At 27.5% G+C, this 27,672-nt stretch overlaps 3 long non-coding RNA genes across 5 annotated transcripts; 1 reads left to right on the plus strand and 2 right to left on the minus strand.

The window, feature by feature from the left end:
• Positions 1 to 22,385: 22,385 nt before the first annotated feature.
• Positions 22,386 to 22,928, minus strand: LOC135266338 (uncharacterized). The gene is made up of 2 exons (XR_010334320.1): positions 22,788 to 22,928; positions 22,386 to 22,730 (listed from the first exon to the last, which is right to left on the minus strand). It is a non-coding gene; the product is annotated as an uncharacterized LOC135266338 (long non-coding RNA).
• LOC135266337 (uncharacterized) lies at positions 22,519 to 25,453 on the plus strand. The gene is made up of 3 exons (XR_010334319.1): positions 22,519 to 22,650; positions 22,768 to 22,961; positions 23,010 to 25,453. It is a non-coding gene; the product is annotated as an uncharacterized LOC135266337 (long non-coding RNA).
• A 220-nt stretch (positions 25,454 to 25,673) lies between these two features.
• On the minus strand, positions 25,674 to 27,595 carry LOC135266335 (uncharacterized). Of its 3 annotated transcripts, none has more exons than XR_010334318.1 (4): positions 27,321 to 27,595; positions 27,010 to 27,271; positions 26,558 to 26,911; positions 25,674 to 26,104 (listed from the first exon to the last, which is right to left on the minus strand). It is a non-coding gene; the product is annotated as an uncharacterized LOC135266335 (long non-coding RNA). The 3 variants fall into 3 exon arrangements; XR_010334317.1 differs by having other exon boundaries at positions 26,558 to 26,950; positions 27,321 to 27,594; XR_010334316.1 differs by having other exon boundaries at positions 26,558 to 27,271; positions 27,321 to 27,594.
• Positions 27,596 to 27,672: the final 77 nt, after the last annotated feature.

The raw sequence follows: 27,672 nt of genomic DNA on the forward strand, positions 1-27,672 counted from the left end.
TGCTTTAACAGAAAATGTCTTGTGATTTAAAATACACTTAATTTAATGGGTCCAATACTTTATTAGAAGAAAAAAGAGGAGGCATAAAAATCACTGAAGTCTTCAGAGTCGATTTTAAATGCTGCATTTTCGTCTTTGTCTCAAACATTGAAAACTGAATTACATTTTTGTTCAGTAACAGTTACAGTTTTTTTATTGGTTTTTTGCTTATTTCTCGAAAACTGTTACTCCTATAAAAATAAAAATAAATAAAATGTTTGAAAAACCGAAATTAAACTAAATTAATTAAGACTAACACTTTAGTCGAGGAAAAAGGAGAAGACATAAAAGTCACCAAAGTCTTAAGAGTCGTTTTTAGTCGTCATATTAATAACAATAACATTAATAATAATAATACTAATATTACTAAATTTGCTTATATGCAAGCGCTTAATTAAGGTAACAGTTTCTTGCTTATATCTCGAAAACAGTTACTCCTATCAATTTTTATCTTTTTACTAAAATTAAAGCTGATAAAATTTCCTACAAAATATTTATTTGCATTTTTTATGTAGGACTAACCATAAGCGAGATATAAGTTTGAAAATAATTAATATTTAAAAAAAAGTGCTTTAACAGAAAATGTCTTGTGATTTAAAATACACTTAATTTACTGGGTCCAATACTTTATTAGAAGAAAAAAGAGATGACATAAAAGTCACTGAGGTCTTCAGAGTCGTTTTTAAATGCTGCATATTCGTCTTCGTCTCAAACATTGAAAACTGAATTACATTTTTGTTCAGTAACTGTAACAGTTTTCACTTTGGTTTTTTGCTTATATCTCAAAAACACCAAAATAGTTATTTACTTTTTTTCTTGTAGGAGCAAGCATAAGCAAGTTATAGAGTTGGATATAAATAATATTAAACAAAAATTTACTTTAAAATAAAATGTTGAAAAACCGAAATTAAACTAAATTAATTGTGTCTAACACTTTAGTAGAGGAAAAAGGAGGAGACATAAAAGTCTCTAAAGTCTTCAGAATCGTCTTTAGTCGTCATATTAATAACAATAACAATAATAATAACAATACTATTAGTACTAAATTTGCTTATATGCAAGCGCTTAATTAAGGTAACAGTTTTTTTGTTGTTTGCTTATATCTCGAAAACAGTTACTCTTATCAATTTTTACCTTTTCACCAAAATTAAAGCAGATAAAATTTCCTTAAAAATCGTTATTTGCATTTTTCATGTAGAACTAACCATAAGCAAGATATAAGTTTGAAAATAATTAATAATTAAAAAAAATGTGCTTTATCAGAAAATGTCTTGTGATTTAAAATACACTTAATTTATTGCGTCCAATACTTAATTAGAAAAAAAAGGAGGTAACAGTAAATGCTGCATTTTCGTCTTCGTCTCAAACATTAAATACTGAATTACATTTTTGTTTAGTAACTGTTACAGTTTTCACTTTGGTTTTTTGCTTATATCTCGAAAACTGTTACGCCTATCAATTTTTATCTTTCCTTCAAAATTAAAGCTGATAAAATTTTTTACAAAATAGTTTTTTGCATTTTTTTTGTAGGACCAACCATAAGCGAGTTATAGAGTTGGATATAAATAATCTTTAACAAACATTTGATATAAAATAAAATGTTTGAAAAACCGAAATTAAACTAAATTAATATTAAAACAATTATTAATATTATTATTATTAAAAACCGACTATAACTTTTGTATAGTAAATGTTTTTATACCAGTTTTAAAATGAGTTTTTAATTTTAGACAATTTCTTGCCTAAAAACACAGATCACAGATGATCTCTTGCATAGAAATGAGTAAACGCTAAGATAACACAAAATAAGCTTCATTTTTCCTTAGAAAAACTAAGCTTTAATTTAGAAAGAAATTCATTATTATAAGTATTATTATTATTATTATTATTATTATTATTATTATTATTATTATTATTATTATTATTATTATTACTTTTATTGCTATTATTATTATTATTATTATTATTATTATTATTATTAAAAACCGATTATAACTTTTGTATAGTAAATGTTTTTATTGTATTTTAAATCACAAGGCATTTTCTGTTAAAGCACTTTTTTTTTAAATATTAATTATTATCAAACTTATATCTCGCTTAAGGTTAGTCCTACATGAAAAATGCAAATAACTATTTGGTAGGAAATTTTATCAGCTTTAATCTTAGTAAAAAGATAAAAATTGATAGGAGTAACTGTTTTCGAGATATAGGCAAGAATCCAAAAAACTGTTACCTTAATTAAGCGCTTGCATATAAGCAAATATAGTACTATTAGTATTATTATTATTAATGTTATTGTTATTAATATGACGACTAAAGACGACTCTGAAACCTTTAGTGAATTTTATGGTTTTTCCTTTTTCCTCTACTAAAGTGTTAGACACAATTAATTTAGTTTAATTTCAGTTTTTCAAACATTTAATTTTAAAGCAAATTTTTGTTAAAGATTATTTATATCTAACTCTTTAACTCGCTTACGGTAGGTCCTACAAAAGAAATGCATTTAACTATTTTGTAGGAAATTTTATCAGCTTTAATTTTGAAAGAAAGATAAAAATTGATAAGAGTAAATGTTTTCGAGATATAAGCAAAAAACCAAAGTGAAAACTGTTACAGTTACTGAACAAAAATGTAATTCAGTTTTCAATGTTTGAGACGAAGACAAAAATGCATCATTTACAAACGACTCTAAAAACTTCAGTGACCTTTCTGTAACCTCCTTTTTCTTCTAATAAAGTACTGGACCCAATAAATTAAGTGTATTTTAAATCACAAGACATTTTCTGTTAAAGCACTTTTTTTAAATATTAATTATTTTCAAACTTATACCTCGCTTATGGTTAGTCCTACATGAAAAATGTAAATAACTATTTTGTAGGAAATTTTATCAGCTTTAATTTTAGTGAAAAGATAAAAATTGATAGGAGTAACTGTTTTCGAGATATAAGCAAGAAACCAAAAAACTGTTACCTTAATTAAGGGCTTGCATATAAGCAAATTTAGTACTAAAAACAACTTTGAAGACTTTGGTGACTTTTATGTCTTCTTCTTTTTCCTCTACTAAAGTGTTAGACACAATTAATTAAGTTTAATTTCGGTTTTTCAAACATTTTATTTTAAAGCAAATTTTTGTTAAAGATTATTTATATCCAACTCTATAACTCGCTTATGGTTGGTCCTACAAAAAAAAATGCGAATAACTATTTTGTAGAAAATTTTATTAGCTTTAATTTTGAAAAAAAGATAAAAATTGATAGGAGTAACTGTTTTCAAGATATAAGCAAAAAACCAATAAGAAAACTGTAACTGTTACTGAACAAAAATGTAATTCAGTTTTCAATGTTTGAGACGAAGACGAAAATGCAGCATTTACTGTCACCTCCTTTTTCTTCTAATTAAGTATTGGACCCATAAAATTAAGTGTATTTTAAATCACAAAACATTTTCTGTTAAATCACATTCTTTTTTAATTATTAATTATTTTCAAACTTATATCTCGCTTATGGGTAGTTCTACATAAAAAATGCAAATAACTATTTTGTAGGAAATTTTATCACCTTTAATTTTGGTGAAAAGGTAAAAATTGATAGGAGAAACTGTTTTCGAGATATAAGCAAAAAACAAAAAAACTGTTACCTTAATTAAGCGCTTGCATATAAGCAAATTTAGTACTACTAGTATTGTTATTATAAAGGTTATTGTTATTAATATGACGACTAAAGACAACTCTAAGGCTTTAGTGACTTTTATGTCTCCTCCTTTTTCCTCTACTAGAGTGTTAGACACAATTAATTTAGTTTAATTTCAGCTTTTCAAACATTTTATTTTAAAGCAAATTTTTGTTATATATTATTTATATCCAACTCTCTAACTCGCTTATGGTTGGTCCGACAAGAAAAATGCAAATAACTATTTTGTAGAAAATTTTATCAGTATTAATTTTGAATGAAAGATAAAAATTGATAGGAGTAACTGTTTTCGAGATATAAGCAAAAAACCAAAGTGAAAACTGTAACAGTTACTGAACAAAAATGTATGTCAGTTTTCAATGTTTGAGACGAAGACGAAAATGCAGCATTTACTGTCACCTCCTTTTTCTTCTAATTAAGTATTGGACCCAATAAATTAAGTGTATTTTAAATCACAAGACATTTTCTGTTAAAGCAAATTTTTGTTATATATTATTTATATCCAACTTTATAACTCGCTTATGGTTGGTCCTACAAAAAAAATGCAAATAACGATTTTGTAGGAAATTTTATCAGCATTAGTTTTGGAAGAAAGATAAAAATTGATAAGAGTAACAGTTTTCGAGATATAAGCAAAAATCCAATAAGAAAACTGTAACTGTTACTGAACAAAAATATAATTCAGTTTTCAATGTTTGAGGCAAAGACGAAAATGCAGCATTTAAAATCGACTCTGAAGACTTCAGTGATTTTTATGTCACCTCCTTTTTGTTCTAATAAAGTATTGGACCCAATAAATTAAGTGTATTTTAAATCACAAGACATTTTCTGTTAAAGCACTTTTTTTAAATATTAATTATTTTCAAACTTATATTTCGCTTATGGTTAGTCATACATGAAAAATGCAAATAACTATTTTGTAGGAAATTTTGTCAGCTTTAATTTTAGTAAAAAGATAAAAATTGTTAGGAGTAACTGTTTTCGAGATATAAGCAAAAAACCAAAGTGAAAACTGTTACAGTTACTGAACACAAATGTAATTCAGTTTTCAATGTTTGAGACGAAAACGAAAATGCAGCATTTAAAAACGACTCTGAAGACTTCAGTGATTTTTATGTCACCTCCTTTTTGTTCTAATAAAGTATTGGACCCAATAAATTAAGTGTATTTTAAATCACAAGACATTTTCTGTTAAAGCACTTTTTTTAAATATTAATTATTTTCAAACTTATATTTCGCTTATGGTTAGTCCTACATGAAAAATGCAAATAACTATTTTGTAGGAAATTTTGTCAGCTTTAATTTTAGTAAAAAGATAAAAATTGATAGGATTAACTGTTTTCGAGATATAAGCAAGAAACCAAAAAACTGTTACCTTAATTAAGCGCTTGCATATAAGCAAATTTAGTACTAAAAACAACTCTGAAGACTTCGAAAACAGTTACTCCTATCAATTTTTATCTTTTTACTAAAATTAAAGCTGATAAAATTTTCTACAAAATAGTTATTTGCATTTTTTATGTAGGACTAACCATAAGCGAGATATAAGTTTGAAAATAATTAATATTTAAAAAAAAAGTGCTTTAACAGAAAATGTCTTGTGATTTAAAATACACTTAATTTATTGGGTCGAATACTTTATTAGAAGAAAATGGAGGTGACATATAAGTCACTGAAGTCTTCAGAGTCGTTTTTAAATGCTGCATTTTCGTCTTCGTCTCAAACATTGAAAACTGAATTACATTTTTGTTCAGTAACTGTAACAGTTTTCACTTTGGTTTTTTCTTATATCTCGAAAACAATTACTCCTATCAATTTTTATCTTTCTCTCAAAATTAAAGCTGATAAAATTTTCTACAAAATAGTTATTTGCATTTCTTTTGTAAGACCAACCATAAGCGAGTTATAGAGTTGGATATAAATAATCTTTAACAAAAATTTGCTTTAAAATAAAATGTTTGAAAAACCGAAATTAAACTAAATTAATTGAGTCTAACACTTTAGTATAGGAAAAATGAGAAGACATAAAAGTCACAAAAGTCTTCAGAGTCGTTTTTAGTCGTCATATTAATAACAATAACATTAATAATAATAATACTAATAGTACTAAATCTGCTTATATGCAAGCGCTTACTTAAGGTAACAGTTTTTTTGTTTTTTGCTTATATCTCGAACACAGTTACTCCTATCAATTTTTACTTTTTTACCAAAATTAAAGGTGATAAAATTTCCTACAAAATAGTTATTTGCATTTTTCATGTAGAACTAACCATAAGCGAGATATAAGTTTGAAAATAATTAATAATTAAAAAAAAGTGTTTTAACAGAAAATGTCTTGTGATTTAAAATACACTTAATTTATTGGGTCCAATACTTTATTAGAAGAAAAAGGAGGTGACTTAAAAGTCACTGAAGTCTTTAGAGTCGTTTTTAAATGCTGCATTTTTGTCTTCGTCTCAAACATTGAAAACTGAATTACATTTTTGTTCAGTAACAGTTACAGATTTCTTATTGGTTTTTTGCTTATATCTCAAAAACAGTTACTCCTATCAAATTTTATCTTTCTTTCAAAATTAAAGCTGATAAAATTTCTAACAAAATAGTTATTTACATTTTTCTTGTAGGACCAAGCATAAACGAGTTATAGAGTTGGATATAAATAATATTTAACAAAAATTTGCTTTAAAATAAAATGTTTGAAATACTGAAATTAAACTAAATTAATTGTGTCTAACACTTTAGTAGAAGAAAAAGGAGAAGACATAAAAGTCACTAAAGGTTTCAAAGTTGTCTTTAATCGTCATATTAATAACAATAACATTAATAATAATAATACTAATAGTACTAAATTTGCTTATATGCAAACTATAAATAATCTTTAACAAAAATTTGTTTTAAAATAAAATGTTTGAAAAACCGAAATTAAACTAAATTAATTGGGTCTAACACTTTAGTAGAAGAAAAAGGAGAAGACATAAAAGTTACCAAAAGTCTTCAGGATCGTTTTTAGTCGTCATATTAATAACAATAACATTAATAATAATAATACTAATAGTACTAAATCTGCTTATATGCAAGCGCTTTATTAAGGTAACAGTTTTTTGGTTTCTTGCTTATATCTCGAAAACAGTTACTCCTATGAATTTTTGTCTTTTTTTTTAAATTAAAGCTGATAAAATTTCCTACAAAATAGTTATTTGCATTTTTCTTGTAGGACCAACCATAAGCGAGTTATAGAGTTGGATATAAATAATATTTAACAAAAATTTGCTTTAAAATAAAATGTTTGAAAAACTGAAATTAAACTAATTTAATTGTGTCTAACACTTTAGTAGAGGAAAAAGGAAAAGACATAAAAGTCAAATAAGGTTTCAGAGTTGTCTTTAGTTGTCATATTAATAACAATAACATTAATAATAATAATACTAATAGTACTAAATTTGCTTATATGCAAACGCTTAATTAAGGTAACAGTGTTTTGGTTTCTTGCTTATATCTTGAAAACAGTTACTCCTATCAATTTTTATCTTTTTACTAAAATTCACGCTGATAAAATTTCCTACAAAATAGTTACTTGCATTTTTCATGTAGGACTAACCATAAGCGAGATATATGATTGAAAATAATTAATATTTAAAAAAAAAGTGCTTTAACAGAAAATGTCTTGTGATTTAAAATACACTTAATTTATTGGGTCCAATTCTTTATTAGAAGAAAAAGGAAGTGACATAAAAGTCACTGAAGTCTTCAGAGTCGTTTTTAAATGCTGCAGTTTCGTCTTCGTCTCAAACATTGAAAACTGAATTACATTTTTGTTCAGTAACAGTCACAGTTTCCTTATTGGTTTTGTGCTTATATCTCGAAAACAGTTACTCCTATCAATTTTTATCTTTTTACTAAAATTCAAGCTGATAAAATTTCCTACAAAATAGTTATTTGCATTTTTTATGTAGGACTAACCATAAGCGAGATATAAGATTGAAAATAATTAATATTTAAAAAAGAAGTGCTTTAACAGAAAATGTCTTGTGATTTAAAATACACTTAATTTATTAGGTCCAATACTTTATTAAAAAAAAAAGGGGGTGACATATAAGTCACTGAAGTCTTCAGAGTCGATTTTAAATGCTGCATTTTCGTCTTCGTCTCAAACATTGAAAACTGAATTACATTTTTGTTCTGAAACGGTAACAGTTTTTACTTTGGTTTTTTGCTTATATCTCGAAAACAGTTACTCCTATCAATTTTTATTTTTCTTTCAAAATTAAAGCTGATAACATTTCCTACAAAATGGTTATTTGCATTTTTCTTGTAGGACCAACCATAAGCGAGTTATAGAGTTGGATATAAATAATATTTAACAAAAATTTGCTTTAAAATAAAATGTTTGAAAAACTGAAATTAAACTAATTTAATTGTGTCTAACACTTTAGTAGAAGAAAAAGAAGAAGACATAAAAGTCACTAAAGGTTTCAAAGTTGTCTTTAATCGTCATTTTAATAACAATAACATTAATAATAATAATACTAATAGTACTAAATTTGCTTATATGCAAACGCTTAATTAAGGTAACAGTGTTTTGGTTTCTTGCTCATATCTCGAAAACAGTTACTCCTATCAATTTTTATCTTTTTACTAAAATTCAAGCTGATAAAATTTCCTACAAAATAGTTATTTGCATTTTTTATGTAGGACTAACCATAAGCGAGATATAAGATTGAAAATAATTAATATTTAGAAAAGAAGTGCTTTAACAGAAAATGTCTTGTGATTTAAAATACACTTAATTTATTAGGTCCAATACTTTATTAAAAAAAAAGGGGGTGACATATAAGTCACTGAAGTCTTCAGAGTCGATTTTAAATGCTGCATTTTCGTCTTCGTCTCAAACATTGAAAACTGAATTACATTTTTGTTCTGAAACGGTAACAGTTTTTACTTTGGTTTTTTGCTTATATCTCGAAAACAGTTACTCCTATCAATTTTTATTTTTCTTTCAAAATTAAAGCTGATAACATTTCCTACAAAATAGTTATTTGCATTTTTCTTGTAGGACCAACCATAAGCGAGTTATAAAGTTGGATATAAATAATATTTAACAAAAACTTGCTTAAAAATAAAATGTTTGAAACACTGAAATTAAACTAAATTAATTGTGTCTAACACTTTAGTAGAGAAAAAAGAAAAAGACATAAAAGTCACCAAAGTCTTCAGAATCGTTTTTAGTCGTCATATTAATAACAATAACATTAATAATAATAATACTAATAGTACTAAATCTGCTTATATGCAAGCGCTTTATTAAGGTAACAGTTTTTTGGTTTCTTGCTTATATCTCGAAAACAGTTACTCCTATGAATTTTTGTCTTTTTTTCAAAATTAAAGCTGATAAAATATTCTACGAAATAGTTATTTGCATTTTTCTTGTAGGACCAACCATAAGCGAGTTATAGAGTTGGATATAAATAATATTTAACAAAAATTTGCTTTAAAATAAAATGTTTAAAAAACTGAAATTAAACTAATTTAACTGTGTCTAACACTTTAGTAGAGGAAAAAGGAAAAGACATAAAAGTCACTAAATGTTTCAGAGTTGTCTTTAGTTGTCATATTAATAACAATAACATTAATAATAATAATACTAATAGTACTAAATTTGCTTATATGCAAACGCTTAATTAAGGTAACAGTGTTTTGGTTTCTTGCTTATATCTCGAAAACAGTTACTCCTATCAATTTTTATTTTTTTACTAAAATTCAAGCTGATAAAATTTCCTACAAAATAGTTATTTGCATTTTTCATGTAGGACTAACCATAAGCGAGATATTAGATTGAAAATAATTAATATTTAAAAAAGAAGTGCTTTAACAGAAAATGTCTTGTGATTTAAAATACACTTAATTTATTAGGTCCAATACTTTATTAAAAAAAAAAGGAGGTGACATATAAGTCACTGAAGTCTTCAGAGTCGATTTTAAATGCTGCATTTTCGTCTTCGTCTCAAACATTGAAAACTGAATTACATTTTTGTTCTGAAACGGTAACAGTTTTTACTTTGGTTTTTTGCTTATATCTCGGAAACAGTTACTCCTATCAATTTTTATCTTTCTTTCAAAATTAAAGCTGATAACATTTCCTACAAAATAGTTATTTGCATTTTTCTTGTATGAAACACTGAAATTAAACTAAATTAATTGTGTCTAACACTTTAGTAGAGAAAAAAGAAAAAGACATAAAAGTCACCAAAGTCTTCAGAATCGTTTTTAGTCGTCATATTAATAACAATAACATTAATAATAATAATACTAATAGTACTAAATCTGCTTATATGCAAGCGCTTTATTAAGGTAACAGTTTTTTGGTTTCTTGCTTATATCTCGAAAACAGTTACTCCTATGAATTTTTGTCTTTCTTTCAAAATTAAAGATGATAAAATATTCTACAAAATAGTTATTTGCATTTTTCTTGTAGGACCAACCATAAGCGAGTTATAGAGTTGGATATAAATAATATTTAACAAAAATTTGCTTTAAAATAAAATGTTTGAAAAACTGAAATTAAACTAATTTAACTGTGTCTAACACTTTAGTAGAGGAAAAAGGAAAAGGCATAAAAGTCAACAAAGGTTTCAGAGTTGTCTTTAGTTGTCATATTAATAACAATAACATTAATAATAATAATACTAATAGTACTAAATTTGCTTATATGCAAACGCTTAATTAAGGTAACAGTGTTTTGGTTTCTTGCTTATATCTCGAAAACAGTTACTCCTATCAATTTTTATCTTTTTACTAAAATTCAAGCTGATAAAATTTCCTACAAAATAGTTATTTGCATTTTTCATGTAGGACTAACCATAAGCGAGATATAAGTTTGAAAATAATTAATATTTAAAAAAAAGTGCATTAACAGAAAATGTCTTGTGATTTAAAATACACTTAATTTATTAGGTCCAATACTTTATTAGAAGAAAAAGGGGGTGACATATAAGTCACTGAAGTCTTCAGAGTCGATTGTAAATGCTGCATTTTCGTCTTCGTCTCAAACATTGAAAACTGAATTACATTTTTGTTCTGAAACGGTAACAGTTTTCACTTTGGTTTTTTGCACATATCTCGAAAACAATTACTCCTATCAGTTTTTATCTTTTTTTCAAAATAAAGCTGATAAAATTTCCTACAAAATAGTTATTTGCATTTTTCTTGTAGGACCAACCATAAGCGAGTTATAAAGTTGGATATAAATAATATTTAACAAAAACTTGCTTAAAAATTAAATGTTTGAAATACTGAAATTAAACTAAATTAATTGTGTCTAACACTTTAGTAGAGAAAAAAGAAAAAGACATAAAAGTCACCAAAGTCTTCAGAATCGTTTTTAGTCGTCATATTAATAACAATAACATTAATAATAATAATACTAATAGTACTAAATTTGCTTACATGCAAACGCTTAATTCAGGTAACAATTTTTTGGTTTCTTGCTTATATCTCGAAAACAGTTACTCCTATCAGATTTTATCTTTTTACTAAAATTAAAGCTGATAAAATTTCCTACAAAATAGTTAATTGCATTTTTAATGTAGGACTAACCATAAGCGAGATATAAGTTTGAAAATAATTAAAATTTAAAAAAAAGTGCTTCAACAGAAAATGTCTTGTGATTTAAAATACACTTAATTTATTGGGTCCAATACTTTATTAGAAGAAAAAAGCGGTGACAGAAAGGTCACTGAAGTCTTTAGAGTCGTTTGTAAATGCTGCATTTTCGTCTTCGTCTCAAACATTGAAAACTGAATTACATTTTTGTTCAGTAACTGTTACAGTTTACTTTATGGTTTTTTGCTTATATCTCGAAAACAGTTACTCCTATCAATTTTTATCTTTCTTTTAAAATTAAAGCTGATAAAGCTTCCTACAAAATAGTTATTTGCATTTTTCTTGTAGGACCAACCATAAGCGAGTTATAGAGTTGGATATAAATAATATTTAACAAAAATTTGCTTTAAATAAAATGTTTGAAAAACCGAAATTAAACTAAATTAATTGAGTCTAACACTTTAGTAGAGAAAAAAGAAAAAGACATAAAAGTCACCAAAGTCTTCAGAATCGTTTTTAGTCGTCATAATAATATCAATAACATTAATAATAATAATACTAATAGTACTAAATCTGCTTATATGCAAGCGCTTTATTAAGGTAACATTTTTTTGGTTTCTTGCTTATATCTCGAAAACAGTTACTCCTATCAATTTTTATCTTTTTTTCAAAATTAAAGCTGATAAAATTTCCTACAAAATAGTTATTTGCATTTTTCTTGTAGGACCAACCATAAGCGAGTTATAGAGTTGGATATAAATAATATTTAACAAAAATTTGCTTTAAAATAAAAGGTTTGAAAAACTGAAATTAAACTAATTTAATTGTGTCTAACACTTTAGTAGAGGAAAAATAAGAAGACATAAAAGTCACTAAAGGTTTCAAAGTTGTCTTTAATCGTCATATTAATAACAATAACATTAATAATAATAATACTAATAGTACTAAATCTGCTTATATGCAAACGCTTAATTAAGGTAACAGTGTTTTGGTTTCTTGCTCATATCTCGAAAACAGTTACTCCTATCAACTTTTATCTTTTTACTAAAATTCAAGCTGATAAAATTTCCTACAAAATAGTTATTTGCATTTTTCATGTAGGACTAACCATAAGCGAGATATATGATTGAAAATAATTAATATTTAAAAAAAAAGTGCTTTAACAGAAAATGTCTTGTGATTTAAAATACACTTAATTTATTGGGTCCAATACTTTATTAGAAGAAAAAGGAAGTGACATAAAAGTCACTGAAGTCTTCAGAGTCGTTTTTAAATGCTGCAGTTTCGTCTTCGTCTCAAACATTGAAAACTGAATTACATTTTTGTTCAGTAACAGTCACAGTTTTCTTATTGGTTTTTTGCTTATATCTCGAAAACAGTTACTCCTATCAATTTTTATCTTTCTGTCAAAATTAAAGCTGATAAAATTTCCTACAAAATAGTTATTTGCATTTTTCTTGTAGGACCAACCATAAGCGAGTTATAGAGTTGGATATAAATAATATTTAACAAAAATTTGCTTTAAAATAAAATGTTTGAAAAACTGAAATTAAACTAATTTAATTGTGTCTAACACTTTAGTAGAGGAAAAAGAAAAAGACATAAAAGTCACTAAAGGTTTCAAAGTTGTCTTTAATCGTCATATTAATAACAATAACATTAATAATAATAATACTAATAGTATTAAATTTGCTTATATGCAAACGCTTAATTAAGGTAACAGTGTTTTGGTTTCTTGCTCATATCTCGAAAACAGTTACTCCTATCAATTTTTATCTTTTTACTAAAATTTAAGCTGATAAAATTTCCAACAAAATAGTTATTTGCATTTTTTATGTAGGACTAACCATAAGCGAGATATAAGATTGAAAATAATTAATATTTAAAAAAGAAGTGCTTTAACAGAAAATGTCTTGTGATTTAAAATACACTTAATTTATTAGGTCCAATACTTTATTAAAAAAAAAGGGGGTGACATATAAGTCACTGAAGTCTTCAGAGTCGATTTTAAATGCTGCATTTTCGTCTTCGTCTCAAACATTGAAAACTGAATTACATTTTTGTTCTGAAACGGTAACAGTTTTTACTTTGGTTTTTTGCTTATATCTCGAAAACAGTTACTCCTATCAATTTTTATCTTTTTTTCAAAATTAAAGCTGATAATATTTCCTACAAAATAGTTATTTACATTTTTCTTGTAGGACCAACCATAAGCGAGTTATAAAGTTGGATATAAATAATATTTAACAAAAACTTGCTTAAAAATAAAATGTTTGAAATACTGAAATTAAACTAAATTAATTGTGTCTAACACTTTAGTAGAGAAAAAAGAAAAAGACATAAAAGTCACCAAAGTCTTCAGAATCGTTTTTAGTCGTCATATTAATAACAATAACATTAATAATAATAATACTAATAGTACTAAATCTGCTTATATGCAAGCGCTTTATTAAGGTAACAGTTTTTTGGTTTCTTGCTTATATCTCGAAAACAGTTACTCCTATGAATTTTTGTCTTTCTTTCAAAATTAAAGCTGATAAAATATTCTACAAAATAGTTATTTGCATTTTTCTTGTAGGACCAACCATAAGCGAGTTATAGAGTTGGATATAAATAATATTTAACAAAAATTTGCTTTAAAATAAAATGTTTGAAAAACTGAAATTAAACTAATTTAACTGTGTCTAACACTTTAGTAGAGAAAAAAGGAAAAGACATAAAAGTCACTAAAGGATTCAGAGTTGTCTTTAGTTGTCATATTAATAACAATAACATTAATAATAATAATACTAATAGTACTAAATTTGCTTATATGCAAGCGCTTAATTAAGGTAACAGTGTTTTGGTTTCTTGCTTATATCTCGAAAACAGTTACTCCTATCAATTTTTATCTTTTTACTAAAATTCAAGCTGATAAAATTTCCTACAAAATAGTTATTTGCATTTTTCTTGTAGGACCAACCATAAGCGAGTTATAGAGTTGGATATAAATAATATTTAACAAAAATTTGCTTTAAAATAAAATGTTTGAAAAACTGAAATTAAACTAATTTAATTGTGTCTAACACTTTAGTAGAGGAAAAAGAAGAAGACATAAAAGTCACTAAAGGTTTCAAAGTTGTCTTTAATCGTCATATTAATAACAATAACACTAATAATAATAATACTAATAGTACTAAATTTGCTTATATGCAAACGCTTAATTAAGGTAACAGTGTTTTGGTTTCTTGCTCATATCTCGAAAACAGTTACTCCTATCAATTTTTATTTTTTTACTAAAATTCAAGTTGATAATATTTCCTACAAAATAGTTATTTGCATTTTTTATGTAGGACTAACCATAAGCGAGATATAAGATTGAAAATAATTAATATTTAAAAAAGAAGTGCTTTAACAGAAAATGTCTTGTGATTTAAAATACACTTAATTTATTAGGTCCAATACTTTATTAGAAAAAAAAGGGGGTGACATATAGGTCACTGAAGTCTTCAGAGTCGATTTTAAATGCTGCATTTTTGTCTTTGTCTCAAACATTGAAAACTGAATTACATTTTTGTTCTGAAACGGTAACAGTTTTTACTTTGGTTTTTTGCTTATTTCTCGAAAACAGTTACTCCTATCAATTTTTATCTTTCTTTCAAAATTAAAGCTGATAACATTTCCTACAAAATAGTTATTTGCATTTTTCTTGTAGGACCAACCATAAGCGAGTTATAAAGTTGGATATAAATAATATTTAACAAAAACTTGCTTAAAAATAAAATGTTTGAAATACTGAAATTAAACTAAATTAATTGTGTCTAACACTTTAGTAGAGAAAAAAGAAAAAGACATAAAAGTCACCAAAGTCTTCAGAATAGTTTTTAGTCGTCATATTAATAACAATAACATTAATAATAATAATACTAATAGTACTAAATCTGCTTATATGCAAGCGCTTTATTAAGGTAACAGTTTTTTGGTTTCTTGCTTATATCTCGAAAACAGTTACTCCTATGAATTTTTGTCTTTTTTTCAAAATTAAAGCTGATAAAATTTCCTACAAAATAGTTATTTGCATTTTTCTTGTAGGACCAACCATAAGCGAGTTATAGAGTTGGATATAAATAATATTTAACAAAAATTTGCTTTAAAATAAAATGTTTGAAAAACTGAAATTAAACTAATTTAATTGTGTCTAACACTTTAGTAGAGGAAAAAGGAAAAGACATAAAAGTCACTAAAGGTTTCAGAGTTGTCTTTAGTTGTCATATTAATAACAATAACATTAATAATAATAATACTAATAGTACTAAATTTGCTTATATGCAAACGCTTAATTAAGGTAACAGTGTATTGGTTTCTTGCTTATATCTCGAAAACAGTTACTCCTATCAATTTTTATCTTTTTACTAAAATTCAAGCTGATAAAATTTCCTACAAAATAGTTATTTGCATTTTTCATGTAGGACTAACCATAAGCGAGATATATGATTGAAAATAATTAATATTTAAAAAAAAAGTGCTTTAACAGAAAATGTCTTGTGATTTAAAATACACTTAATTTATTGGGTCCAATACTTTATTAGAAGAAAAAGGAAGTGACATAAAAGTCACTGAAGTCTTCAGAGTCGTTTTTAAATGCTGCAGTTTCGTCTTCGTCTCAAACATTGAAAACTGAATTACATTTTTGTTCAGTAACAGTCACAGTTTTCTTATTGGTTTTTTGCTTATATCTCGAAAACAGTTACTCCTATCAATTTTTATTTTTCTGTCAAAATTAAAGCTGATAAAATTTCCTACAAAATAGTTATTTGCATTTTTCTTGTAGGACCAACCATAAGCGAGTTATAGAGTTGGATATAAATAATATTTAACAAAAATTTGCTTTAAAATAATATGTTTGAAAAACTGAAATTAAACTAATTTAATTGTGTCTAACACTTTAGTAGAGGAAAAAGAAGAAGACATAAAAGTCACTAAAGGTTTCAAAGTTGTCTTTAATCGTCATATTAATAACAATAACATTAATAATAATAATACTAATAGTACTAAATTTGCTTATATGCAAACGCTTAATTAAGGTAACAGTGTTTTGGTTTCTTGCTCATATCTCGAAAACAGTTACTCCTATCAATTTTTATCTTTTTACTAAAATTTAAGCTGATAAAATTTTCTACAAAATAGTTATTTGCATTTTTTATGTAGGACTAACCATAAGCGAGATATAAGATTGAAAATAATTAATATTTAAAAAAGAAGTGCTTTAACAGAAAATGTCTTGTGATTTAAAATACACTTAATTTATTAGGTCCAATACTTTATTAAAAAAAAAGGGGGCGACATATAAGTCACTGAAGTCTTCAGAGTCGATTTTAAATGCTGCATTTTCGTCTTCGTCTCAAACATTGAAAACTGAATTACATTTTTGTTCTGAAACGGTAACAGTTTTTACTTTGGTTTTTTGCTTATATCTCGAAAACAATTACTCCTATCAATTTTTATTTTTTTTTTAAAATTAAAGCTGATAACATTTCCTACAAAATAGTTATTTGCATTTTTCTTGTAGGACCAACCATAAGCGAGTTATAAAGTTGGATATAAATAATATTTAACAAAAACTTGCTTAAAAATAAAATGTTTGAAATACTGAAATTAAACTAAATTAATTGTGTCTAACACTTTAATAGAGAAAAAAGAAAAAGACATAAAAGTCACCAAAGTCTTCAGAATCGTTTTTAGTCGTCATATTAATAACAATAACATTAATAATAATAATACTAATAGTACTAAATCTGCTTATATGCAAGCGCTTTATTAAGGTAACAGTTTTTTGGTTTCTTGCTTATATCTCGAAAACAGTTACTCCTATGAATTTTTGTCTTTCTTTCAAAATTAAAGCTGATAAAATATTCTACAAAATAGTTATTTGCATTTTTCTTGTAGGACCAACCATAAGCGAGTTATAGAGTTGGATATAAATAATATTTAACAAAAATTTGCTTTAAAATAAAATGTTTGAAAAACTGAAATTAAACTAATTTAACTGTGTCTAACACTTTAGTAGAGAAAAAAGGAAAAGACATAAAAGTCACTAAAGGTTTCAGAGTTGTCTTTAGTTGTCATATTAATAACAATAACATTAATAATAATAATACTAATAGTACTAAATTTGCTTATATGCAAACGCTTAATTAAGGTAACAGTGTTTTGGTTTCTTGCTCATATCTCGAAAACAGTTACTCCTATCAATTTTTATCTTTTTACTAAAATTCAAGCTGATAAAATTTCCTACAAAATAGTTATTTGCATTTTTTATGTAGGACTAACCATAAGCGAGATATAAGATTGAAAATAATTAATATTTAAAAAAGAAGTGCTTTAACAGAAAATGTCTTGTGATTTAAAATACACTTAATTTATTATGTCCAATACTTTATTTGAAAAAAAAGGGGGTGACATATAAGTCACTGAAGTCTTCAGAGTCGATTTTAAATGCTGCATTTTCGTCTTTGTCTCAAACATTGAAAACTGAATTACATTTTTGTTCTGAAACGGTAACAGTTTTACTTTGGTTTTTTGCTTATTTCTCGAAAACAGTTACTCCTATCAATTTTTATCTTTCTTTCAAAATTAAAGCTGATAACATTTCCTACAAAATAGTTATTTGCATTTTTCTTGTAGGACCAACCATAAGCGAGTTATAAAGTTGGATATAAATAATATTTAACAAAAACTTGCTTAAAAATAAAATGTTTGAAATACTGAAATTAAACTAAATTAATTGTGTCTAACACTTTAGTAGAGAAAAAAGAAAAAGACATAAAAGTCACCAAAGTCTTCAGAATCGTTTTTAGTCGTCATATTAATAACAATAACATTAATAATTATAATAATAATAGTACTAAATCTGCTTATATGCAAGCGCTTTATTAAGGTAACAGTTTTTTGGTTTCTTGCTTATATCTCGAAAACAGTTACTCCTATGAATTTTTGTCTTTCTTTCAAAATTAAAGCTGATAAAATATTCTACAAAATAGTTATTTGCATTTTTCTTGTAGGACTAACCATAAGCGAGATATAAGTTTGAAAATAATTAATATTTAAAAAAAAAGTGCTTTAACAGAAAATGTCTTGTGATTTAAAATACACTTAATTTAATGGGTCCAATACTTTATTAGAAGAAAAAAGCGGTGACAGAAAGGTCACTGAAGTCTTTAGAGTCGTTTGTAAATGCTGCATTTGTGTCTAACACTTTAGTAGAAGAAAAAGGAGAAGACATAAAAGTTACCAAAGTCTTCAGAGTTGTTTTTAGTACAAAATTTGCTTATATGCAAGCCCTTAATTAAAGTAACAGTTTTTTGGTTTCTTGCTTATACCTCGAAAACAGTTACTCCTATCAATTTGTATCTTTTCACTAAAATTAAAGCCGATAAAATTTCCTACAAAATAGTTATTTGCATTTTTCATGTAGGACTAACCATAAGCGAGATATAAGTTTGAAAATAATTAATATTTAAAAAAAAATGTGCTTTAACAGAAAATGTCTTGTGATTTAAAATCACGCTTATGGTTAGTCCTACATGAAAAATGCAAACAACTGTTTTGTAGGAACTTTTATCAGCTTTAATTTTAGTGAAAAGATAAAAATTGATAGGAGTAACTGTTTTCGAGATATAAGCAAGAAACCAAAAAACTGTTACTTTAATTAAGGGCTTGCATATAAGCAAATTTAGTACTGAAAACAACTCTGAAGACTTTGGTGATTTTTATGTCTTCTCCTTTTTCTTCTACTAAAGTGTTAGACACAATTAATATAGTTTAATTTCGGTTTTTCTAACATTTTATTTTAAAGCAAATTTTTGTTAAAGATTATTTATATCCAACTCTATAACTCGGTTATGGTTGGTCCTACAAAAAAAATGCGAATAACTATTTTGTAGAAAATTTTATCAGCTTTAATTTTGGTGAAAAAGTAAAAATTGATAGGAGTAACTGTTTTCGAGATATAAACAAAAAACAAAAAAACTGTTACCTTAATTAAGCGCTTGCATATAAGCAAATTTAGTACTACTAGTATTGTTATTATAAATGTTATTGTTATTAATATGACGACTAAAGACAACTCTAAGACTTAAGTGACTTTTATGTCTTCTTCTTTTTCCTCTACTAAAGTGTTAGACACAATTAATTTAGTTTAATTTCAGTTTTTCAAACATTTTATTTTAAAGCAAATTTTTGTTTAATATTATTTATATCCAACTCTATAACTTGTTTATGCTTGGTTCTACAAGAAAAATGTAAATAACTATTTTGGTGTTTTCGAGATATAAGCAAAAAACCAAAGTGAAAACTGTTACAGTTACTGAAAAAAATGTAATTCAGTTTTCAATGTTTGAGACGAAGACGAAAATGCAGCATTTAAAAAAAACTCTGAAGACTTCAGTGACTTTTATGTCACCTCCTTTTTCTTCTAATAGAGTATTGGACCCAATAAATTAAGTGTATTTTAAATCACAAGACATTTTCTGTTAAAGCACTTTTTTTTAAATATTAATTATTTTCAAACTTATATCTCGCTTATGGTTAGTCCTACATAAAAAATGCAAATAAATATTTTGTAGGAAATTTTATCAGCTTTAATTTTAGTAAAAAGATAAAAATTGATAGGAGTAACTGTTTTCGAGATATAAGCAAGAAACTGTTATCTTAATTAAGCGCTTGCATATAAGCAAATTTAGTAATATTAGTATTATTATTATTAATGTTATTGTTATTAATATGACGACTAAAAACGACTCTCAAGACTTTGGTGACTTTTATGTCTTCTCCTTTTTCCTATACTAAAGTGTTAGACTCAATTTATTTAGTTTAATTTCGGTTTTTCAAACATTTTATTTTAAAGCAAATTTTTGTTAATGATTATTTATATCCAACACTATAACTCGCTTATGGTTGGTCTTAAAAAAAAAATGCAAATCACTATTTTGTAGGAAATTTTATCAGCTTTAATCTTGAAAGAAAGATAAAAATTGATAAGAGTAATTGTTTTCGAGATATAAGCAAAAAACCAAAGTGAAAACTGTTACAGTTACTGAACAAAAATGTAATTCAGTTTTCAATGTTTGAGACGAAGACGAAAATGCAGCATTTGAAAACGACTCTTAAAACTTCAGTGACTTTTATGTCACCTCCTTTTTCTTCTAATAAAGTATTGGACCCAATAAATTAAGTGTATTATAAATCACAAGACATTTTCTGTCAAAGCACTTTTTTTTTAAATATTAATTATTTTCAAACTTATATCTCGCTTATGGTTAGTCCTACATAAAAAATGCAAATAACTATTTTGTAGGAAATTTTATCAGCTTTAATTTTTGTAAAAAGATAAAAATTGATAGGAGTAACTGTTTTCGAGATATAAGCAAGAAACTGTTGCCTTAATTAAGCGCTTGCATATAAGCAAATTTAGTAATATTAGTATTATTATTATTAATGTTATTGTTATTAATATGACGACTAAAAACGACTCTCAAGACTTTGGTGACTTTTATGTCTTCTCCTTTTTCCTCTACTAATGTGTTAGTCTTAATTAATTTAGTTTAATTTCGGATTTTCAAACAATTTATTTTAAAGCAAATTTTTGTTAAAGATTATTTATATCCAACTCTATAACTCGCTTATGGTGGGTCTTACAAAAAAAATGCAATTAACTATTTTGTAGGAAATTTTATCAGCTTTAATTTTGAAAAAAAAGGTAAAAATTGATAGGAGTAACTGGTTTCGAGATATAAGCAAAAAACCAATAAGAAAACTGTAACTGTTACTGAACAAAAATGTAATTCAGTTTTTAATATTTGAGACTAAGACAAAAATGCAGCATTTAAAAACGACTCTGAATTCTTCAGTGACTTTTATGTCACCTCCTTTTTCTAATAAAGTATTGGACCCAATAAATTAAGTGTATAAAATGCAGCATTTAAAAACGACTCTGAAAACTTCAGTGACTTTTATGTCACCTCCTTTTTCTTCTAATAAAGTATTGGACCCAATAAATTAAGTGTATTTTAAATCACAAGACATTTTCTGTTAAAACACTTTTTTTTAATTATTAATTATTTTCAAACTTATATCTCGCTTATGGTTAGTTCTACATGAAAAATGCAAATAACTATTTTGTAGGAAATTTTATCACCTTTAATTTTGGTGAAAAAGTAAAAATTGATAGGAGTAACTGTTTTCGAGATATAAGCAAAAAACAAAAAAACTGTTACCTTAATTAAGCGCTTGCATATAAGCAAATTTAGTACTACTAGTATTGTTATTATAAATGTTATTGTTATTAATATGACGACTAAAGACAACTCTATAACTTTAGTGACTTTTATGTCTCCTCCTTTTTTCTCTACTAAAGTGTTAGACACACTTAATTTAGTTTAATTTCGGTTTTTCAAACATTTTATTTTAAAGCAAATTTTTGTTAAAGATTATTTATATCCAACTCTATAACTCGCTTATGGTTGGTCCTACAAAAAAATGCAAATAACTATTTTGTAGGAAATTTTATCAGCTTTAATTTTAGTAAAAAGATAAAAATTGATAGGAGTAACTGTTTTCGAGATATGAGCAAGAAACCAAAAAACTGTTACCTTAATTAAGCGTTTGCATATAAGCAAATTTAGTACTATTAGTATTATTATTATTAATGTTATTGTTATTAATATGACGACTAAAGACGACTCTGAAACATTTAGTGACTTTTATGTCTTCTCCTTTTTCCTCTACTAAAGTGTTAGACACAATTAATTTAGTTTAATTCCGGTTTATCAAGCATTTTATTTTAAAGCAAATTTTTGTTAAATATTATTTATATCCAACTCTATAACTCGTTTATGCTTGGTCCTACAAGAAAAATGTAAATATAGTCCGGGACATTTCAATATGAGATACGTCACAGCGCCTACGTTGACGCGAGACTATATAAAGCACAAAAACTAGATAAGAGCTCAAATTTGGGGAACTTGGGTGTTGAATGTTTGTTTGATGTGTTTTGACAGATGACAAATGTAAACAATAATAAAAATTGAAATATTTCTTTATTGTAGTAAAGTAGAGCAAAATTTAAATACTAGATCACTTATAAACAAATAAGAAAAGGTTTAAACACCTAGAATTTTCGTTGCTTGATTAGTTGTTTAGGTTAGGTTTGACCTTGTGACCTTGTTATGACCGTCACGTTTAGAAGCGAAATTTGCATTGAAAGGGCCATTAAAAGCCTCAAAGAGGGTTTGGGGAGGCATTGTCATGTTCCAATTACATGACCCCCCTGCTGCTAGTTTCAGGGGTACAGTACAGATTAACCATTAACCTGCTTCAAGATCAAAACATTTTCATTCCTGGCGTTTGCTATAACACATTTGGACCCTAGATTTGGACTGACAGTATTAATAATAAATTTTAGGAAATCATATTACATATTACCGTTCCAAGAACACTTGTGGAGGAGTTCCTTTAGCCCTTAATTGGTCATTAGGTCATAAGACAAAGCGAAGAACGTTACTACTCGTATAATGTATAGAAACCAAATATTTGAGTCCAAAAAATGCAGTTATGACGTTGACGGTTATGAGATTGACATTGTGCAGATCATTGCAGGTAGAAGTCTCACGTTATTGTGTAAGATCTATCTTTACTAGTTGATAGGTACGTCTCAAAATTAAATAAGACAACCATCATGGGCCCTAATCTCAAGTTGACTTAGAACCGGTGCAAATCGGGATTGACATAGCAACGACGTAAATCTAGCAATGCCATTCGATGCTGCTATGTAACTGCGACCCGCGCAATTTTGCGACCAAACTTGAAATCAGCCCCATAGTGCTTAATTCATGCAATCAAGTTTCCGAAACTATCTGACGAAGAGAAAATAGAAATGTTACAGTAATTCGTGATAAAAATTGAAACCACTTACCAGATGTAGGAAAGAAAATAATTGGTAGCCCTAGCCTAAAACTGTGGAAGAAGTTACCCTGTACTCAGAGTTTATGAATTACATGAAAAAAAGTAGAAGTACGATGAAGGATTTGTATAATTCTCTGTGAAATTGCAAAACCCTTACGGCGGTCACTATCTTTTATGAAATTTACTATTAACAAAATAACCGACCTTTCGAAACTCAAGTAATTACGGAATACGAGGAGGTTATCCCCCTTTGTGTTACAGACTTGTAGAAATATACAATCTGTCTATGAATGAATGTCGGATCGTATTAGGTATTAAAAGTTTGTTGCTTCCTTCAAGAAAAAACGAACGATGTTAGTATATGATAAAATTGGTCTTACTAATTATCTGGGTAGATAAAAATTGGTACTTTTCAGAAATTTCATAGAAATAAAATAGTTAAATGCGACAAATTCAAATTCCGGAACCACCTGAGATCCTACACTCTTTTATAAACAGTCCGTAGACCAAGGATGGATATAGATTCAAAAAATGTAATGGCCTAGAAATCCCCATTTGTAAATACTGATCTGCGTCATGAACAAAATATTTCGTTTGAGTAAGTTATGTAACTTACCCTGCAACTATCCCTACTATCAATGCACTACCATTTTACATACACACAACATATTAAACCATTCGAAATGCATTCATTCAGACTCAACAATCATAAGTACAATTTCCTCTTCACTTTCAACATCTGACATTCTACTTTCTTCATTCATTTCCACCACATTCGTACTGGGATATACCATATTACATACGCCACTACTTGTTTCTTGTTCCTCATTCACCATCAATGTATCTTCTCTTTCAGCCGAGTCATTCACACTAACTTCATTACCAGAATCTTCATTATCCGATAGTGACAATAAGCTAAAGTCAGTATCAGATTCAGACTCTGCTAATGAAATTATCACGGGAGGAATATCATCCACACTGGTAAATGCACCCATATATCTTGCCCAGTCGTCCTTAATCAGTTTTTCACAGTGTTTCACACTATTCCTCCACATGTCCACAGTAAAACTGGAAAGCGCTTCTTGCCATAAAGCCCTAACCGTGTCTTTCGACGATGGCCGGGACCTTATGTGCTTATTATAGTAAGTTTTACAATACCCCCATGCCAGTTCAATAGGATTGTATTGACAATGGTAAGGGGGTATTCTAAGAACCTCACACCCATTTTGCTTCAGTAGCTCATCAATAACAAATTTCCTATTAATTTTGTCTGCCGAAAAAGGTTTAATTAAATCCCACAATTGTTTTTTTGTTAATCCCTCCCCAAATTCAATATTATGACTTACCAACCACTCTTGCATTATGCTTTTGTTTGCATTAAAGGTGGGTGGTTTATCAACTACCACAGAGTGGTATGGAGCGTTGTCCATAACCACTACGTGTTTTCCCTGCATTTTACTTAATGCAGGGATAAGTTGATTTTCCACCCACCTTTTAAACAATGCGTGGTTCATATTTTTGTGGTAGTCACGATGTTCAATTTTGCTGTCCAAAAAAAAGCTACAACCCTCTATGAACCCCCCAGATTCACATCCTGCATGCAAAATGGTAAAGCGCTTTCCCTCATTCTTTATTTTGCTAGGATTAGCTCGACGGTCATCATCTTTCACCCACATTCTCACCTGACTTCCATTCTGGTATATCCACGTCTCATCCAAAAATATAAAATTAATTTTTTCATTGGATTGTAGGTGTTGCAGGTACCTTCGCAAAAAACTAATTTTTTTTGAAACCAAATGGGGGCTTTCCGTCAAAATCTTTCGGCCATTACATTTTTTGAATCTGTACCCCATAGATTTTACCAATCTACACAGAGTTTTTTTGGATGCCTTGAAATTCAAATTTTCTCTGGCATAATTATACAAATCCTCCATCGTAAAGTACTGGTTTTTCTCATGCAATTCATATACTCTTTTCGACAGGTCTTCCTTAAAACACATATCTGTGTGATAAGGAAGATTCTTCTTCCGTTTTCCAGTTTTGGCACTTTTTATTTCTTCCCCACGTTCTGATTGTTGGACGATTGTCCTAACTTGATTTTCACAAATCTAAATAAATTTTTAAGTAATACTAAGCTGAAGTATTGTTAAATATTACCGCAAAAATATAGGCCACTTTTTCGTACACATTTGGCTTTTTTACCAAATGGCTGTAAGCCTCCTCCAATTCCCGGAAACACCTTATGACCGCTTTTTTCAAATCAGCGGTCAGTAGTTTTCGGGTTCGAGTTTTGGTTTCCATTTTAACGGATTTTACAAACACAATCAACCAAAACACTAATCTGATAGGTATAAATTATCAGTCAAGAAAAAAAAACTTTTTTGTAGAAGATAAAGGAAACACCAATTGACAAATTTTATATTCTCTGTTTATTTTATAAAAAAAACACATAATCACTACATCTTACAGACACATTCATTAAAAAGACGAATTTAAATTTTTAATTAGTAAAAGGAACTCTTACTTATTGTTTAAATACTCACATTACAACTAATATTTGGATGGAATGATTCTAAGTGAAATGGAAGCAACTGCCCCTTACAATATATTCACGATAGAACCAATAAGTAGGGCCTCTCTAGTTAATCACGTTGAAAAAACATTCAACAAGGCATAATACCGTATTTGCCTCAAACAAAAATCGATTGCTATAGGGTTCTAGTTTTCTAGTTATCTTCATGCTTGAGGCATCTTGTACTCTCCATATTCCCGGTGATAATAGACTCCAGAGTAGTTAGAATGAAATAACAATGAGAAGGTGTCCCAGAAAGACACAACTGCAAAAAACGAACATTATTTTGTTTTTTTTATAACTGTGCAGTGTAAAACTATAACTTTATAATGTCAATAGGGCGCATCCGAGTTGGGCCGGGTACTTATCATAATCCCCGACCTTCAAACTGTAATTAAGCGGTCTCTTACTCAAATTAACTCCTTAAGTGATCGGGATGGGTTAAAAATCAGGTAGTTTAGTTTCAAATATTGTGCAGGTAATATTTTTGAGGAAGGTGTTATCATTTTTGTTTTTTGTATTAAGTACTCCATTATGGTATATCACAAATGAATAGTATTCTCAGTGAAAAAAGAATATAGTAATTAATTACAACAAATTTTAAATTTTGTATGGTGAAAAAATTAATAAATGAACAATGGCTTTTCGTAAAATGCCAGTGTTGTGCTAAAGTTTTCTAAGCAAGTACTGATTTCATAATAACCAAATGTATGCTTACCCACAACTAACACGGAGAAACAAATGGTGTCGCATCTACACATTCGCACGAGTGGCGATACCAATCGGGATGCAGATGCTCTCCTTATTCACCTCGCCGCTCATAGTGCTCGCGTTGGGAGCCGGTATTTTGGAAAAGAATCAAAGGGTTCAATAGAAAAGAAGACTTTTAAACCTGGCGTTATGCTCACTGTGCTCATGAGCCACTCGCAAATGTCGGCGAGCGTGAAAGCGTAGATACGGCATACATAAGGTTGCAGAGGATTATCAACATTTCCCCGCCAAACTTGGACATGACCTTAAGCATTCCTGCTGCGAACCGGCCCACTCGGATATTCCGTCCAAATATCCTGATCTAGTTTAGTTTCGATTTTATACAAAAACAAAAAACAACCTTACACATAAAAAAAACAAAAAATATCAAAGTAATTGCACTTTCGTTAAAGTACTTACAAGTAAACAGTGGACTCTCCATTTGTAACTCATAACAACTTGTACACTAATCCACAAAATATGCACAAGGTGATGCAAAACTATTGATAAGTGAGGTTATGCACTTTGTTGTCCACTCCTAGAGGCAAAATATATGGAGAATTGGGGAATAAATCGCTATCACAATTAGTCACAAACCACAGTCAGTACCTGATAGTACCTTATTCCAGTCTGAACACGTACTGCGATTCTGTGTTGTCCCATTCCCGTCTTATCACATAACCTAAGAAGTTGATATGTGTCAAGTAATGTTACTCTTCAAAGATACTTACTTAAACATGTCTTTATCAATTAGTACACACTTCTAGAGCGAACGTTGGTTACATAGGGTTAAAATTATAACATTTGCTTTGTTATATTATTGTTTACATCAGTCAGCTGTTTACTGTCATTTTCTAATGCTACCAATTTTAAAAATGTCCCTGTTATTAAAGCTCAAGGACCATAGAATGAGAGAGAGAATATTTTTTGTTCACATAGACGCTGAATCCACGTATAAATGTCAGAAAATTCAAATTTTTTATGTCCAAATAGAAATGTCCCGGACTGTAACTATTTTGTTGGAAATTTTATCAGCTTTAATTTTGAAAGAAAGATAAAATTTGATAGGAGGAACTGTTTTCG

The sequence above is a fragment of the Tribolium castaneum genome, chromosome 5 (assembly GCF_031307605.1).
Source record: "Tribolium castaneum strain GA2 chromosome 5, icTriCast1.1, whole genome shotgun sequence".
NCBI classification, from domain to species: Eukaryota; Metazoa; Arthropoda; class Insecta; order Coleoptera; family Tenebrionidae; genus Tribolium; species Tribolium castaneum.